General features: G+C 46.8%; 1 protein-coding gene across 2 annotated transcripts in view; it reads right to left on the bottom strand.

Moving 5' to 3' along the window:
- The window catches only part of LOC141133436 (A.superbus venom factor 1-like), a 224820-nt gene that overhangs the window by 37109 nt on the left and 169273 nt on the right, over positions 1-18438 (bottom strand). The window lies entirely within an intron of this gene.

Genomic DNA, 18438 nt, shown 5'->3' with positions numbered 1-18438 from the left:
TCCACAACTTACCTTTAGCTATGTAAACTGAGGAACTAACACCTACAGTACATAAGCTTTCTGACAAGAACTATGTAATTAAAAAAAAAAACAGGCAGTAGAAACCTTTCTGCCCCCCTCGCAGGTTTCTGGAGGTTTCTCATGTGCAAGGTCTGGTGGGATAACTTTAAACTAAGTAGTGTGCACAACAGCTGGTAGATGGAGATGGCCATCGTTACTTGGCTTGTCACGTTTTTTTGTGGTTGTGTTCCATATGTGCAAAGAGAAATTTAAGCATAAAATTTATTAAAGATAATGACAGATAAAGATAAAGAAAATGTAGCGGTACCCCCATAGGGGCTGCCAAGTGATGTGGCCCACCTGTCACCTTGCCCAGCCCGGCATTCACTTCCAGACACTCCAAGACAATGAACAGTCCATTAGCTATGTTTTGTGTTGTTATTGAGGGATTGTAACTTGGATGGGTTTAAAGAATTCATGGGATGCCCAGAATGATTTGCATAGCTTGGGACAAAATGACAAACTCTCCTCTTCCTCCAGCACAACTCTTGCTGCAGACTATTCTTCCCTCTTCCTCCAGCACAACTAGCACATGGTTCGGCCTGACACTGGCTTCAGCCAGGCCTTAACAACAGCCCTTTGCAAGCAGGGACTACGGGCCCCTCTGGTGTAGCAACAAAGAATGTAAAGTTCTGGTTCTAGCTGCCCTAGGTGGACTATTGATCCTATTCAGCCCTCTTCAGGCCCTGCCAGCCCCCCTGGCTGCAGCTGCCTGTCTCCACTGCCCATGACACCCCAGTCCTCACTGGCTCTACATCCTTCTCAGATTGCATCCTCCCAATCCGCTCCGGCATGCCTCCCCAGGTTTCCTGGCTGTGTGTCACTCACCAACACTTGGTGGATCTCTCAGTACACTCCCGCAGTACACTCCACTGTCCTCTCCAGCTCCTGGTCAGGACACCCCCGAGCTCCAGGCCCAAGGTCACCCCCATTTCTTCCACCCGACAACTCCTCCCCAGCTGGGCTGACTCTAAGTATTTAAAGAGGCCTGCCCCCTACCAATCCAGATTGGGGATTGGTCAGGGCTCCTTGGAACACCCCAGACAGCTCCACCCTTCTTCCCCACCTTCCTTCTAGAAGCCTCTAGAAGCAGAAGGAAGATAACCGAAAGATGATGCTATCTGTGAGTCACCAGCCTACTTTGAGCCACTCTCAGCCTACAAAGATCAAAGCAAACAGGCCTAGCTAGGCCTGCCCAAATTTACCTGCTCTCTCAAAAATATCATTCTAGCACCTACCTAATGTAGAGGATGCTACAAAAATATGACAAGAATACCTAACTAAAGATGCTGTTTCCAGCACGAGTCCCTCCACTTAAATTGGCATGTCAGGCAGGTGACCACAGACGCATGCATATTTGCAAGCTCTGAAGACAAGACTAACATCAGTTTGGGCTGTGGTGTTTAGACTTGTGTATAAGGAATAGACAACTCCCTTTGCAATATGACCCCTCAAGGACTTGGTCAGTTAAAAATAACATTCATTTGGTATAAGGTAAAGCCATGCTTTTGTTCTTATATGGCCTCCTTAACCAAGATTTGGAGGCCTAAAATGCATTAGTGAGCTACAGTATTAGCAAGGAAATATTTAATATGCAATTTCCCTTCACTACTGTACATTACACATACATAAGTTGCACCACAATTTATTACAAACTGACAGCTGAAAGAAGATGAGCTTTTAAAGATACAAACTGTAATGTGACCCTGATGTTGATGGTTTATGTACCGTATTTATCGGCGTATAACACGCACCCCAAGTTTAGGAGGGAATTTTAAGGAAAAAACTTTTAGAGGGAAGTTTAAGGAAAAAAACTTACATTTAAATGCCCATCAATGCAGCCTCATCAGTGTCCATCTGCAGCTTTGTCAGTGTCCATCTGTAGCATTGTCCCTCATTGCAGCCTTGTCAGTGTCCATATGTAGCATTGTCCCCCATTGCAGCCTTGTCCCCCATTGCAGCCTTGTCCCCCATTGCAACCTTGTCCCACATTGCAGCATTGTCCCCCATTGCAGCCTTGTCCCCCATTGTAGCATTGTCCCCCATTGTCCCCCATTGCAACCTTGTCAGTGTCCATCAGTAGTCTGCAGCCCATTCCAGCCTTTCCCTGTGTCGTTTGCAGTACATCTGGCGTTTAAAAATGGCGCCGCCGTTCTCAGCCGCTCTCGGTGGCTCTCTCGGCGGCTTTCGGCTATTCTCGGCGGCTTTCAGCCATTCTCGGTGGCTCTCGCCCGTTCTCGGCGGCTTTCGGACGCACTCGGCTTTCAGCGGCACACGCGGGACTGCGAAAGCCCCCGAGCATGGCCGAAAGGGCCCGAAAGCCGCCGAGAACTGCCGAGAGCCGCCGAGAATGGCCAAAAGCTGCCGAAAGCCGCGAGAATGGCCGAAAGCTGCTGAGAACATCCAAAACCCGCCGAGAGCCGCCAAAAGGCTCACAATCAGCGGGGGATCAGCGTATAACACGCACACACGAGTTTCCCCTGATTTTAAGGGGAAAAAAGTGCGTGTTATATGCTGATAAATACGGTACTTTAAATTGTTATTGGCTACATTACATCAATACAGTATTTGCTCTATAGAGTCTTTAATGGAAAGTTTTAATTTCTTTGAGTCTTTTGTAAACAATTTAGGGAAGCTTCATTGTAATTTTCTTTCATGATCAAATCAATATTATTTTCATCTGTTTTTGCGGGGCCCTTAAACAATGTGGGGCCCAAAGGCTGGTGCCTACTTTGCCTACAGTGCCTTGAAAAAGTATTCATACCCCTTGGAATTTTCCACATTTTATCATGTTACAACCAAAAACGAAAATGTATTTTTTTGGGATTTTATGTGATAGACCAACACAAAGTGGCACATAATTGTGAAGTGGAAGGAAAAGGATAAATGGTTTTCAATAAAATACATCTGTTCTGTGAAGCCCTCAAAGGTTTGTTAGAGAAACAGCATCATGAATGCCAAGGAACACACCAGACAGGTCAGGCATAAAGTTGTGGAGAAGTTTAAAGCAGGCTTAGGTTATAAAAATATTTTTCCAAACTTTGGACATCTCACGGAGTACTGTTCAATCCATCATCTGAAAATGGAAACAGTATGGCACAACTGCAAACCTACCAAGACATGGCCGTCCACCTAAACTGACAGGCCGGGCAAGGAGAGCATTAATCAGAGAAGCAGCCAAGAGGCCCATGATAACTCTGGAGGAGCTGCAGAGATCCACAGCTCAGGTGGGAGAATCTGTCCACAGGACAACTATTAGTCGTACACTCCACAAATCTGACCTTTATGGAACAGTGGCAAGAAGAAAGCCATTGTTGAAAGAAAGTCATAAGAAGTCCCATTTGCGAGAGTTTGCGAGAAGCCATGTGGGGGACACTGCAAACATATGGAAGAAGGTGCTCTGGTCAGATGAAACCAAAATTTAACTTTTTGGCCTAAAAGCAAAACGCTATGTGTGGTGGAAAACTAACACTGCACATCACCCTGAACACACCACCCCCACCGTGAAACATGGTGGTGGAAGCATCATGTTGTGGGGATGCTTTTCAGAGTGAAGCTAGTCAGAGTTGATGGGAAGAAGGTTGGAGCCAAATACTGGGCAATCTTATAAGAAAACCTGTAATGCCGCGTACACACGGGCGGACTTTCCGACTGGACTGGTCCGCCGGACTTTCCGACAGACTTTTGACAGACTTCCGCCGGACTTTTTTTTACGGACTTGCCTACACACGACCAGACTATGGACAGACTTGCCTACACATGACCGGACTTTCCGGCAGACTATGCCCACCGGTCTTCCCGACGGAGTTACGATGGACTTTCTGAATTAACGGACTTGCCCACACACGAATAAGTCCGTTCATTTTGAACGTGACCCGGGTACGACGGGACTATAAAAGGAAGTCAATCTCGCCGCTTTTATCTGCGAGATTGACACCTTGCTAGCCCAGTCGTGGGGCATACCAGGCCCTTAGGTCTGGTATGGATTTTCAGGGGAACCCCCCTACGCTGAAAAACCGGCGTAGGGTCCCCCCAAAATCCATATCAGACTCCTATCCGAGCACGCAGCCCGGCCGGTCAGGAAAGGGGGTGAGGAAGAGCGAGCGCCCCCCCTCCTGAACATACCAGGCCACATGCCATCAACATGGGGGGTTGGGTGCTTTGGGGGAGGGGGGCACCCTGCGGCCCCCCCCACCCCAAAGCACTTTGTCCCCATGTTGATGAGGACAAGGGCCTCTTCCCAACAATCCTGGCCATTGGTTGTCGGGGTCTGCGGGCGGGGGGCATATCGGAATCCAGGAGCCCCCTTTAATAAGGGGGCCCCCAGATCCCAGCCCCCCACCCTATGTGAATGGGTAGGGGTACACAGTACCCCTACCCATTCACCTAGGGAAAAAGTGTCAATAAAAAAAACACACCACACAGTTTTTTAAATTTATTAGACAGCTCCGGGGGGTCTTCTTCCGACTTTGGGGGGTCTCCTTCTGACTTTTCCGCTCTCTCCGGCCTCTTCTCTTGGTGTCCGGTTCTTCTGCCGCTCTCCGGCCTCTTCTCCCGGTGTCCGGTTCTTCTGCCGGCTCCTCCGATATCTTCTGCCGCTCTTTAGCTAGCGGTGGCCCGGACTTCTGCATTGTCTTCTTCCCTCTTCTCTTCTTCCGATGTTGACACGACGCTCTCTTCAGCTGTAATGCTCTCTGAGCGCTCCACTCTGACTCATATAGGTGGTGACCCCGCTCCCTTATAATGTCACAGTCCCTGAGCATGCTGGGACTGTGACGCTATAAGGGGGCGTGGTCACCGGGTGATGTTGACCATACCCCCTTATAACGTCACAGTCCCTGGGCATGCTGGGACTATGACGCTATAAGGGGGCGTGGTCACCGGGTGATGTTGACCATACCCCCTTATAACGTCACAGTCCCAGCATGCCCAGGGACTGTGACGTTATAAGGGGCGGGGTCACCGTCTATATAAATTAGTGCAGAGCGTTCAGAGAGCATTACAGCTGAAGAGAGCTTTGTGTCAACATCGGAAGAAGAGAAGAGGGAAGAAGACAACACAGAAGTCCGGGCCACCACTAGCAAAAGAGTGGCAGAAGATAACAGAGGAGCTGGCAGAAGAACCGGACACCGGGAGAAGAGGCCGGAGAGCGGCAGAAGAACCGGACACCGGGAGAAGAGGCCGGAGAGCGGCGAAGTTGGAAGAAGACCCCCCGAAGTCGGAAGAAGACCCCCGGAGCTGTCTAATAAATTACTTTAAAAAACTGTGTAGTGTGTTTTTTTTATTGACACTTTTTCCCTAGGTGAATGGGTAGGGGTACCATGTACCCTATACTCATTCACATAGGGTGGGGGGCCGGCATCTGGGGGCCCCCTTATTAAAGGGGGCTCCCGGATTCCGATAAGCCCCCGGCCGCAGCCCCCGACAACCAACGGCCAGGGTTGTTGGGAAGAGGCCCTTGTCCTCATCAGCATGGGGACAAGGTGCTTTGGGGGAGGGGGGGGCCGCAGGGCGCCCCCCCTCCCCCAAAGCACCCACCCCCCCATGTTGAGGACATGCGGCCTAGTACGGTTCAGGAGGGGGGGCGCTCATTTGTCCCCACCCCCTTTCCTGACCGGCCAGGCTGCGTGCTGAGATAGGGGTCTGGTATGGATTTTGGGGGGACCCCACGCCGGTTTTTCGGTGTAGGGGATTCCCCTGAAAATCCATACCAGACCTAAAAGACATCGTCGCCTCGCGCTCGCCGCAATAGGAAAATGTGTTTTTCCTATTGCAGAGAGTGCGAGATGTAGTACCCTGCCCTTGCATCGTATCTGGCCCGTCGGACCAGCATACAGACGAACGGGCTTTCCATTAGGAACTGAGTCCGGCAGAGTTACGACGTGAAGATTTGAAGCCGGTTTCAAATCTAAAGTCCATCGGATTTCCGACCGGAACGGTCCGTCGGAGGTCCGATTCAGCCCACACATGGTCGGACTGTCCGCCGGATTCGGTCCGTCAGACCAGTCTGGTCAGAAAGTCCGCTCGTGTGTACGCTGCATTAGAGTCTGCAAAAGACCTGAGACTGGGGCGGAGGTTCACCTTCCAGCAGGACAACGACCCTAAACATACAGCCAGAGCTACAATGGAATGGTTTCGATCAAAGCATATTCATGTGTTACAATGGCCCAGTGAAAGTCCAGACCTAAATCCAATTGAGAATCTGTGGCAAGACTTGAAAATTGCTGTTCACAGACGCTCTCCATCCAATCTTACAGAGCTTGAACTATTTTGCAAAGAACGGGCAAAAATATCACTCTCTAGATGTGCAAAGCTGGTAGAGACATCCCCAAAAAGACTTGCAGCTGTAATTGCAGTGAAAGGTGGTTCTACAAAGTATTGACTCAGGGGGGCTGAATACAAATGTACCCCACACTTTTCACATATTTATTTGTAAATAAATTTGAAAACCATTTATCATTTTCCTTCCACTTCACAATTATGTGCCATTTTGAGTTGGTCTATAAAATCTAGACGTGCACTGACAAAAAATGTGTTTGTTTTCATTTCATTCTTTTTTTTGCTTTTTTCGGAAATTCGGAAAAACAAAAATTCGGATTTCTGAATTTCCAAATTTCTGAATTTCGAATTTCCGAATTTTCAAAAATTTCCAAATTTCCGCATTTCCGCATTTACAAATTTACAAATTTACACATTTTCGAATTTACGAATTTTCAATTCACGAATTTTCAATTTACGAATTTTCAATTTTCGAAATTTCGGAATTTCAAAAATCTGAAAATCAGTAAATCTGAAAAAAAAGAAAGAAAATCTGTAAAATTTGAAATAATAACTAACTATTAAATTATAGGTATTGGAATTTCCTTTCAAATTTGGCTGTTAGTGAAGGTAACAAATACAAATTTATCTGAAGTTACAAATTATCTGAAATAACGAATGCCGCATCTAAACAAATGGAATGGAACAAATTAATAATAAATAATAATAATAAAAAGGTTTTATTATCATTATCGTTATTTACTATTATTTGAACATTCGTTTAGATGCGGCATTCGTTATTTCAGGTAATTCGTAACTTCGGATAAATTCATATTCGTTATGTTCACTAACAGACAAATTTGAAAGGAAATTCCAATACCTATAATTTAATACTTATTATTAGTTAGTTATTATTTCAGATTTTAGAATTTTCAGATTTTCATTCTTTTGAATTTTCAGATTTTCATTCTAATGCCGCGTACACATGAGCGGACTTTCCGGCATACTTGGTCCGGCGGACCAGAGTCTGCCGGACAATCCGATCGTGTGCAGGCTCCGGCGGACTTTTCTGGCGGACTTTTTCCCAAAAGCCCGCCGGACCTAGATTTGAAACATGTTTTAAATCTTTCCGTTGGACTCAGTTTCTGTCGGAAAGTCCGCTCGTCTGTGTGCTGGTCCGACGGAAAGCCCGTTCGTCTGTATGCTGGTCCAACGGACCAGATACGACGCAAGGGCAGGGTATTGCATTTCGCGCTCGCTGCAATAGGAAAAACAATTTTTCCTATTGCGGCGAGCACGGGGCATACCAGGCCCTTAGGTCTGGTATGGATTTTAAAGGGAAGCCCCTACGCTGAAAAAACGGCGTGGGATCCCCCCTAGAATCCATACCAGACCCCGATCCGAGCACCCCCGGCCGGTCAGGAAAGGGGGTGGGGACGAGCGAGCACCCCCCCTCCTGAACTGTACCAGGCCGCATGCCCTCAACATGGGGGGTGGGTGCTTTGGGGGAGGGGGGCCCTGTGGGGCCCCCCTCCCCCAAAGCACCTTGTCCCCATGTTGATGAGGACAAGGGCCTCTTCCCGACAACCCTGGCCGTTGGTTGTCGGGGTCTGCGGGCGGGGGGCTTATCGGAATCCGGGAGCCTCCTATAATAGGAGGGTCCCCAGATCCCGGCCCCCCACCCTATGTGAATGAGTATGCCCAGGGACTGTGACATCATAAGGGGGCAGGGTCTCCGCCTATATAAGTCACAACGGAGCGCTCAGAGAGCAGTCCAGCCGGAGAGAGCATCGTGTCAACATCTAGAGAAGAGAAGAGAAGAGGGAAGAAGACAAGAAGCCCAGAAGTCCGGACCTCCGCTGGCAAAAGAGCGGCCTGAAGACAGCGGAGGAGCCAGCCGAAGAACTGGAACACCAGGAGAAGAGGCCGGAGGGAGCGGAGAAGAACCAACCGGACACCGGGAGAAGAGGAACAGGAGGGACCCCCGAAGCCGGAAGAAGACCCCCGAAGCCGGAGGAAGACCCCCCCCCGGAGCTGTCTAATAAATTATAAAAACCTGTGTAGTGTATTTTATTATTGACACTTTTTCCCTAGGTGAATGGGTAGGGGTACCATGTACCCCATACTCATTCACATAGGGTGGGGGGCCAGGATCTGGGGGCCCTCTTATTATAGGGGGCTCCCGGATTCCGATAAGGCCCCCACCCGCAGACCCCGTACAACCAACGGCCAGGGTTGTCGGGAAGAGGCCCTTGTCCTCATCAACATGGGGACAAGGTGCTTTGGGGGGGCCCCGCAGGGCCCCCCTCCCCCAAAGCACCCACCCCCCATGTTGAGGGCATGCGGCCTGGTACGGTTCAGGAGGGGGGGCGCTCGGTCGTCCCCACCCCCTTTCCTGACAGGCTGGGCTGCGTGCTCGGATCGGGGTCTGGTATGGATTTTAGGGGGGGCCCCACACCGTTTTTTCGGCGTAGGGGGTTCCCTTTATAACCCATACCAGATCTAAGGGCCTGGTATGATCCGTGACGGGGCTCGCAAGGTGTCAATTTCACCGATAAAAGCGCCAAGATTGACTTCCTTTTCTAGTCCCGTTGCACCTGAGTCACGTTCAAAATGAACGGACTTGTCCGTGTGTGGGCAAGTCCGTTCATTCTGAAAGTCCGCCGTAGCTCCGGCGAAAGTCTGTCGGAAACACGGGCGGATTTAGCCCGCCGGAAAGTCCGGTCGTGTGTGGGCAGGTCCATCCGTTTTAAAGTCCGGCGCACCTGGTGGACCAAGTATGCCAGAAAGTCCGATCGTGTGTACGTGGCATTATTCTTAGATTTTCACATTTCCAAATTTTAGAATTTTTAAACTTATGCAATTTCGAATTTCGGAAATTTTGGAAATTGAAAAATTCTGAAATTTTCTGAATTAACGAATTTGTCAAAATTCGTTAAAAAATGAATTTGGAACTAAACGAATTGCACGTCTAATAAAATCCCAATTATATACATTTTTGTTTTTGGTTGTAACTTGACAAAATGTGGAAAATGTCAAGGGGTATGAATACTTTGTCAAGGCACTGCATTTGGTAATCCGGCACTAGAGTCACCTGACTTATACATGTATTGGAGATGTTTTACATGGCAAAGAATATGGTATTGCTGTCCATCCACCAATGAGATTAACATTATTAACATTGCTCTGCCACACAGCACAGTCCTGTCTGGTGATAGCGGGGATAAAATGTATCCCTGCTGCAGTTAAGAAGGACCCCCCCTTCCTCCTCTATATACCACTAATACAAAGGGGGGGGGGGTAAGTAAGTATACTTACCTATGTCCATATGACTTTCCTATATTTTTAACAGTTTTCATTCAGCCTCCAATCTGCCTGGAACCCCACTCCCGCCATTTTGAAAATCTTCCAGTTGAATTCTGTCCTACTGCGCATGCGCATGACCTCATGCGTCTTATCTTGTGCATGCGCCATACGTCATCGTATGCATCTTTTGAAATACAAAGAAAACCCTTCCCCTATTGTCTCGTGAGCTCTCAGGGGGAAGTTTTTTTTTTTTTTTTACAAGCAAATGAGTGTAATTGCTTACAGCACACGCCGCAGTCAATGTCATACATTTCATCTTACAGTGTTAGTTTATATCAGCAAGAAATGCATGCCGATGTGAATTTTAGTGAAAGGAGGTAAAAGATCTGCTTTAGGTAGCGTTTACAGGTCTTGTCCCCCCCCCCCCCCAGCCTGTGAGTGGAGAGTGAGAAACAACAGACTGAGTTCATCTCTGTCACACTGCTCTCTCATCCTATCAGCAGGCTCCTTGTCAGCATATGTACAGTATATAGGCTCAATGTGTTGCTTCTTCCCCTCCAAGTCTAAGCTCTGCTGTGTGAAAGATTTCTAGAGGCTGATACCAAGTCAAATTCAGATACATATGTTGATTACATTCAAGAAAAAATATATTTCAGGATGTACATGCAGAGCTGCATTAATAGGCATTTATTATACACTGCCAGGCCACTTTATTAGATACACCTGTTTGATTGCTTGGTAACACAAATCGCAATCAGCCAATCACATGGCAGCAACTCAATGCATTTAGGCATCTAGATGTGGTGAAGACGACTTTCTGAAGTTCAAACTGGGAATAAGAATAAGGAAAAAAGGGGATTTAAGTGACTTTGAACGTGGCATGTTTGTTGGTGCCAGACTGGCTGGTCTGAGCATTTAAAAAACTGCTGATCTACTGGGATTTTCACACACAACCATCTCTCGGGAAAATATCCAGTGATCGGCAGTTGTGTGGAGGAAAATACCTTGTTGAAGTCAGAGGAGAATGGGCGGACTGGTTCTAGATGATAGAAAGGCAACAGTAACTCAAATAATCACTCGTTACAACCAAGGTATGCAGAATACCATCTCTGAATGTACAACACATCAAACCTTGAAGCAGATGGGCTACAGCAGCAGAAGACCACACCGGGTGCCACTCCTCTCAGCTAATGACAGGAAACTCAGGCTACAATTTGCACAGGATCACCAAAATTGAACAATAGAAGATTGGAAAAACGTTGCCTGGTCTGATGAGTCTTGATTTCAGCTTCGACATTCAGATGGTGGGGTCAGAATTTGATGTAAACAACATGAAAGCATGGATCCATCCTGCCTTGTATCAATGGTTCAGGCTGGTGGTGGTGATGTAATGGTGTGGGGGTATTTTCTTGGCACACTTTGGGCCCCTTAGTACCAATTGAGCATTGTTTAAACCCCTCACGGCCTACCTGAGTATTGTTGCTGACCATGTCCATTCCCTTATGACTACAGTGTACCCATCTTCTGATGGCTCCTTCCAGCAGGATAATGCACCATGTCACAAAGCTCCAATCATCTCACCACTGGACAATGAGGTCACTGTACTCCAATGGTCTCCACACTCACCAGATCTCATCCAATAGAGCACCTTTGGGAGACTCACATCATGGATGTGCAGCTGACAAATCTGCAACAACTGCGTGATGCTATCATGTCACTATGGACCAAAATCTCTGAGGAATGTTACCAACACCTTGTTGAATCTATACCATGAAGAATTAAGGCAAAAGGGGGTCCAACCCGGTACTAGCAAGGTGTACCTAATAAAGTGGCCGATGTGTGTGTGTTCCTGTATTTATACCTATATTCCTTTGGGACACAGACATCAATAAAAACATGAGAGGGGATGTAACTTTTACATCATATGTTATGAATAGAGATATGGATGCATTTCAATGTAAATCAGTGTTACAGAAGAATATTAAAAAATGGCAATTAAAAAAGAAATAATACACATACATATACACACACACACATATATATATATATATATATATATATATATATATATATATATATATATATATATATATATATATATATATATATATACACACACAGTATCTCACAAAAGTGAGTACACCCCTTACATTTTTGTAAATATTTTATTATATCTTTTCTTGTGACAACACTAAAGAAATGGCACTTTGCTACAATGGAGAGTAGTGAGTGTACAGCTTGTATAACTGTGTAAATTTGCTGTCCCTCAAAATAACTCAACACACAGCCATTAATGTCTAAACCACTGGCAACAAAAGTGAGTACACCCCTAGGTGAAAATGTCCAAATTGGGCCCAATAAGCAATTTTCCCTCCCCGGTGTCATGTGACTCGTTAGTGTTCCAAGGTCTCAGGTGTGAATGGGGAGCAGGTGTGTTAAATTTGGTGTTATCGCTCTCACTCTCTCATACTGGTCACTGGAAGTTCAACATGGCACCTCATGGCAAAGAACTCTCTGGGGATCTGGAAGAAAAGAATTGTTGCTCTACATAAAGATGGCCTAGGCTACAAGAAGATTGCCAAGACCCTGAAACTGAGCTGCAGCACGGTGGCCAAGACCATACAGCGATTTAACAGGACAGTTTCCACTCAGAACAGGCCTCGCCATGGTCCTCCAAAGAAGTTAAGTGCACACGCTCAGCATCATATCCAGAGGTTGTCTTTATAAGCATTAAAGGCTCTCCTCCTTTTAAACGTTACTTCGCGATTGGAGTCCCTTTGTCTCCAAGTGTATTTTTTAGATCAGAGTGTCTGCCTGTCGGGTTTTTTACCGCACCCTGCTGAAGTGATCCCCGCTCATTACTGGAAGACACTGGAGGTATCGGAGGTACTGGAGATTCATCAGTCCTTGCAGAGGGCTTAATCTGCCTGCGCTTAAGACCCCACTCTTGAGGGGGTCCACCTGTTCTGGTAAGGGTTCCCACTTACAGAGCTCCTTCTCTTCAGACTGAGACCCCTTTCTCCTTTCCCTATCCCTTCCTTTCAGCGAAGGTCGACAGGCATTGGAATTCATGCCTTAATTGGACTTAGTTCATCTTTATTTATCGCTCCATATATTCATCAGTTTTTTTGTATTCAATATTAACTTGTGTTATATTCATTGATTTGTGCATATGGACATTTTCTGAATGATTACCATTGTAGTATTTGTTATTTGCACTTCGTGTCTTCGTGTCTTCGTGTCTAATTCTTTAGCGCGGTATTTATTTATTTTTACTTGTAAATTCTTGGGCTGTCTTGCATAAACTGCACATTTGAGATCTCCCCAGAGTGGCTCAATGATAATGAGGTTAGGAGACTGAGATGGACACTCCAGAACCTTCACTTTATTCTGCTGTAGCCAATGACAGGTCGACTTGGCCTTGTGTTTTGGATCATTGTCCAAGTACGTCCCATGAGCACACACACACTAATTCCAAGCAAACAGATCACAGGTGAGGATGGTACCTTTAATAGCCGTTCAAACCCCTTTGTGTCAACTTGTGTGCATGTTAGACGAACAAGACAAGGAATTGGTCGCACATTGGAACTCCAAATTATCTCGATGTCATCTTTATTGTAAAAAGGGTCAGACAGATACAGGCAATGGTAACCATTACCATTGCCTGTATCCAGGGCTTTTTTTCTCAGAGAATAGGTGCAGGAACTCAACCATGCCCACCACACACACATACCTGCCAAATGGCATCAAATAGTAGCTCTTCCCTCTGCATACAGCCCCCTCCCTCCACTGCCCTCATCTCCCCCCCCCCCCCTTAAAAGCTTCACCATCTGTCATATGCCTTACCTTTGTTGCAATATTAATCTAAAACACCTATCAGGCTGTAGTACCTCCCAGCATACTATACTATACTACAGTCACTTGCAAGGGAGATCATGCAGTAGGAGCATCAACAACTGGTCACCAGGGAAAAAATGGAGACCACAGAGGGTGCAGCCTACCACACACCCTCTCCTGCCTATGACTGCACTGAACCCTGGGCACCTGTTCTGTATCTCCCTTGTCCCTGTCCGTCACTCAGTGGGATCTACGCAGGAGATATGAGCTGTGGTGGGAGCTACTGGGAAATAAGCTATCACTTCTAAATGCAGAAGCTGGACTTCAGTGTTACCAAGTGATAGTGGTGAGCAGGGAGCAGAAAACCTGAGCCAGAGGTGGTGGAACTGAGTTCCCCCTAGTTCCTGCTGAAAAAAGTCCTGCTTGTATCTGTCTGACCCTTTTGACAATAAAGATGACATCGAGATAATTTGGAGTTCCAGTGTGCGACCAATTCCTTGTCTTGTTCATCTTCCACTGTGGTGAGCCGAGGTCTGCACCTGTAATCCATTCTGCACCTGATTTTGCCTGGAGCGGTGTGCTTCTCTTTGTTCTTTGTTGTGTGCATGTTATCAGGCCAAAATCACCGGGGTATGTAAACTTTTGATTAGGGTCATTTGGGTAGTTTCTGTTGTCAATATGATTTAAAAAGAGTAAACACAGTTGATTGATAATAAATGGCTTCAGCCAAACACTAACCATGAGTGAAAGAAAAGTGTTTGTGTTATCATTCATATTCTCTGAAAAATGGCCAAGAAATCATAAATTCTGCCAGGGCATGTAAATTTATGAGCACAACTGTACATAAATATATATATATATATATATATTTATGGTCGGAGCCCTATGTCCGATATGGACATAGATAACACTTAATAATAAAGATAAGACTTACCATCGGAAATAGACCTGGAAGTGTGGACTTACCATATGAAATGGACCTGAAAGTGTGCCTTGGTCTAATGGCCGGTATGCCAAAATAAGGGGGCATACCCTGGTTTTAAGAAATGATTATTCTGTAGAGAGAAATGAGATGAAATGAATGAAATGAAATGAATGCCTTGAAATGGGGATGGGAGGGTGGGTATCGCGCACAGGAAACCGACAAGCACCACAGGTGAGCGGGCTGCTTAAATACCCACCGGGCTCCTCCCATAAATTCAGGCCACCATACTGGCCTTCCTACTTATGGTCGGAGCCCTATGTCCGATATGGACATAGATAACACTTAATAATAAAGATAAGACTTACCATCGGAAATAGACCTGGAAGTGTGGACTTACCATATGAAATGGACCTGAAAGTGTGCCTTGGTCTAATGGCCGGTATGCCAAAATAAGGGGGCAAAAACATTCAGGTAGGGATATAATATATAATTGGTTTTCAGGTATTCATTGAGCCAATTTGGAGAATGCCTGTGCCATCTCTACTTGAGGATTGGGTATATACCGGGCGACGCAGGCTGATTTCCATCTGCCTAGTCTTTTGATGATGTGGTCTGGAACCCCCTGGCGGGTTGCTGCGGAGGCTGCTCCGATGCGGAAGGAGTGTCCGGAGTACTGACTGGGTTTAAGGTGAAGATTGCGGAGAAGTATCCTTATGTGTTTTACAAAGTGACATGCGTTTAAGGGTTTAACTGGGAATGGTAGAAGAGGACTGGTGTCCGATTGTTCAGGCAGGAGTGAGAGGAGACGGTTAAGTACGGTGACTGGACACCAGCTGTTATTGGTTCTGTAGAGGTGAAATGTCCACTCCAGAGCCTGTTTCCTGGGTTTAAGAAACCTCGAGGTGAAGGATGAAATGGTCTTGGTGGCGAAGCAAGTGCCGTCTGCGTAATACTTGGTCTGTGGGGTGGTTATAGGTGAACCCGTAGTAAGCCAACTATATGGCTGCTTGTAGGACCGTGCTGGGCAGGAGACCGAATGGCGAAGTAGCCAGAATAGTCGACATATCCCTGAAGATGGGCCCCGTAATGGGTAAGCGCTTAGTACTAATCACTGGTTGTTGTTTCTGGATGCCCCTTAGGATGGCTCGTATAGCGTGTGATGAGAACAGTGAAGATTTTGTGGGGTCTTCCAGGGTCACGAAATGTTGTATGCCGGCTAGGTATAGCCGAATGGTATTGTAAGATAAGGTCAGCTGAGTGTGGCAGTATGAAATGCAGGCCAATACCTGTTTGACATCTATTGGTCCTTTACGGCAGGATGTGAGAAATTTATTGAACGCCTTTCAAGCTGTCTGGTAGGCTTTGAGTGTGTTATGAGAGAGTGAGTGATTGATGAGCTGCGTTGCTCCTTGTAAATGTTAAACTAGTCCAGGGTCAGTTGTGACCAGGCAGGGATAGGGGCCGACACTGGATCGGCTCCGGGAACCTGTTTGGAAAGGAGGTGTAGTTAGAACGTGACAGTGCGTCAGCAGCTAATTGTGTCTGCCTGGAATAAATACACAGTGTATGTTAAACTGATGCTGTAAGAACAGTTGTACCAATCTGCGCAGGAAGGACATGACTGCTGGGGAATTGGACCTGCCTTTGTTGATGTCTGCCGTGGCCTGATTGTCGGTGGTGAAGATTACGGTTTGCCCTGTCCAATGGTGACCCCAGAGTTGTGCAGCTGCCACCATGGGGTAGAGTTCGAGGAGGGAAGATGTTTTGAATAAGCCGGGTATCAACAGTATCTGTTGAGGCCAGGGTCCTGAAAACCAATGATGGCCAAAAATTGCAGCGAAACCTGTGGTGGCTGCAGCGTCTGTCACCACCTGGGGTGACAGGGCTGAAACCATGGGTATAATTAGGGATATGCCATTCCGGGAGGACGGAATTCGTCCCACATAGATAGGTCCGCTATTGCTGCGGAGTCTAGATTTAAGATCTGACCGGGGTCTTGTGTTTCTGGCAGGAATCTCAGCAGGCGTGACACGAAGGTGCGGCCTTGTGGAATAATTCGTATGGCGAAATTCAGCATTGCCAGGAGAGATTGCAACTGCTTCTTGGTACACCCCTTGGTGTGGGTGAATTTGTGAAGGACCGCCTTAATGCGGGTTAGTTTGTCGAGGGGGAGACTGGCTTGCATAGCGCAGGTGTCTAAGTTGGCCCCCGAGAAAGGTGATGTTATGTGCTGGGCCTTCTACTTTGTGCTTGGTGATGGGAAGATTGGGTTTTCCGAATATCGCTCTGAGTTTGTCGAGGTCTCCTGGGGGCTTGCTGGGAGGTTCCATTAGTAGGAAGTCGTCCAGGTAATGGATGACTTTTGTCACTGAGCCTTGTGTAACAGTATCCAAGCAAGAGACTGAGCGAATGTGTCGAAGAGCCAAGGGCTGCTCTTCGAACCGAACGTCAGTTTTGTGGCCAAATAATATGCCTCCTTCCACTTGATGCCATGCCAGCACCAAAGGGATGGATGGATAGGCAGGAGCTTAAAGGCATCCAAGATGTCGGTTTTGGAAAGCCAGGCACCTGTACCTGCTTTGATGACTGCTTGTATCGGCATGTCTACGGAGGAATATTTTAGGGAGAATTCTTCGGAGGGAATCAGGGAATTGAGACTGGGGATGTGGGAAGAATGAGGCGCAGACAGGCGGTACCCCAAACGTAATTTATTTGTGAATTTGCCCTTGACGAGCCCCAAATAGGGCTGACTCTCCAAGTGCTGAAAGGGGGCTGAGTGAAAGGCCTATAACGTACTCTCGGTCTAGTTCTGTTTGTAAGAGCCGACCTATGGTTTGTTCGTCGATGGCTGCTGAACGAATATTCCCACATTCGTACGTACTGTGAGGTAGTGAAATGAGGCCTGTGTGAAAGCCGACAGAGGGGCCGTGAAGTCTTCGCTGCCGGCCTGTGACATGATTTGATCTGATGAGAATATCCTGTTTTTGAGCTCGTATATTTTTTTTTTTTTTTTTTTGTGAGAACGAAATGATTCGAAATGTTTGCCTTGATGTTTGAAATGACTGAACTGCATGACAAAGGTCCGGCCTGGCCGTGTCGTGACTGATGCGACCGTGAACCGGGCCCTGGAGCATGCACTGAAACGAGGCAACAGAAGAAACATTGGTGCACACCGGGACGAATCGGTGCTTGTTTGATGCATCTGGATTCGAATCGGAGCGCAGCATGAAATGAAATGAGAGAAATGTTTACCTTGACCGAGGCTTGAATTGGTTGTGCCGTGTTTTGCGACTGGCAACCGACCGAGCTCTGGTATAGGTATGGATTTTTTTTTTTTTTTTTTTTTTTTTTTGAGGAAAATGAAAAGGTGACAATTCGTGAAGGGATTGCTAAGTAACTTGAAGCAATGATTTGTATGATGCTTGCAATCTTGTGACAATGAAATGATTCGAAATGTTTGCTTTGATTGTGAAATGAATGAACTGCATGACAGAGGTGCGGCCTGGACGTGTCACGATTTGTTCGACCGTGAACCGGGCTCTGGAGCATGTATTGAAATGGGGCAACTGAAAATATTGGTGCTCCTGGGACGAATCGGTGCTTGTTTGATGCATCTGGATTCGAATAGGAGTGCAGTATTAAATGACATGAGAGAAATGATTGTTTTGACCGCGGCTCGAATTGGTTGTGCCGTGTTAGCGACTGGCAACTAACCGAGCTCTGGTATAGGTATGAAATGCGATCGGAACCAGTGATGCATGCCGTGACGAATCGGTGCACCTCAGATGCGACTGGTTTCGAAACGGTGATGCGTTGTGGGAGTGAAATGGTAGAAATTGCATGACAGAGATGTGGATCAATCCCCCGATGTCTGCGATTAGCTATGATCTGGACTCTGGAGCATGTGTCAGAAATGTGGCCAATCCTGGGCACGCCGAGACGAATCGGTGCATTTTCATGCGACTGATTTCATGTCGGAATGTGACACGTGGAAATGAAATGATAACCATGACAGAGGTACAAATGACTGATAACGTAACTCTGGAGCATGT

This window comes from Aquarana catesbeiana, linkage group LG03 (genome assembly GCF_042186555.1).
Source record: "Aquarana catesbeiana isolate 2022-GZ linkage group LG03, ASM4218655v1, whole genome shotgun sequence".
Lineage (NCBI taxonomy): Eukaryota > Metazoa > Chordata > Amphibia > Anura > Ranidae > Aquarana > Aquarana catesbeiana.
Note: the sequence above shows the minus strand (reverse complement) of the source record. Positions and strands in the feature narration are given on the sequence as shown.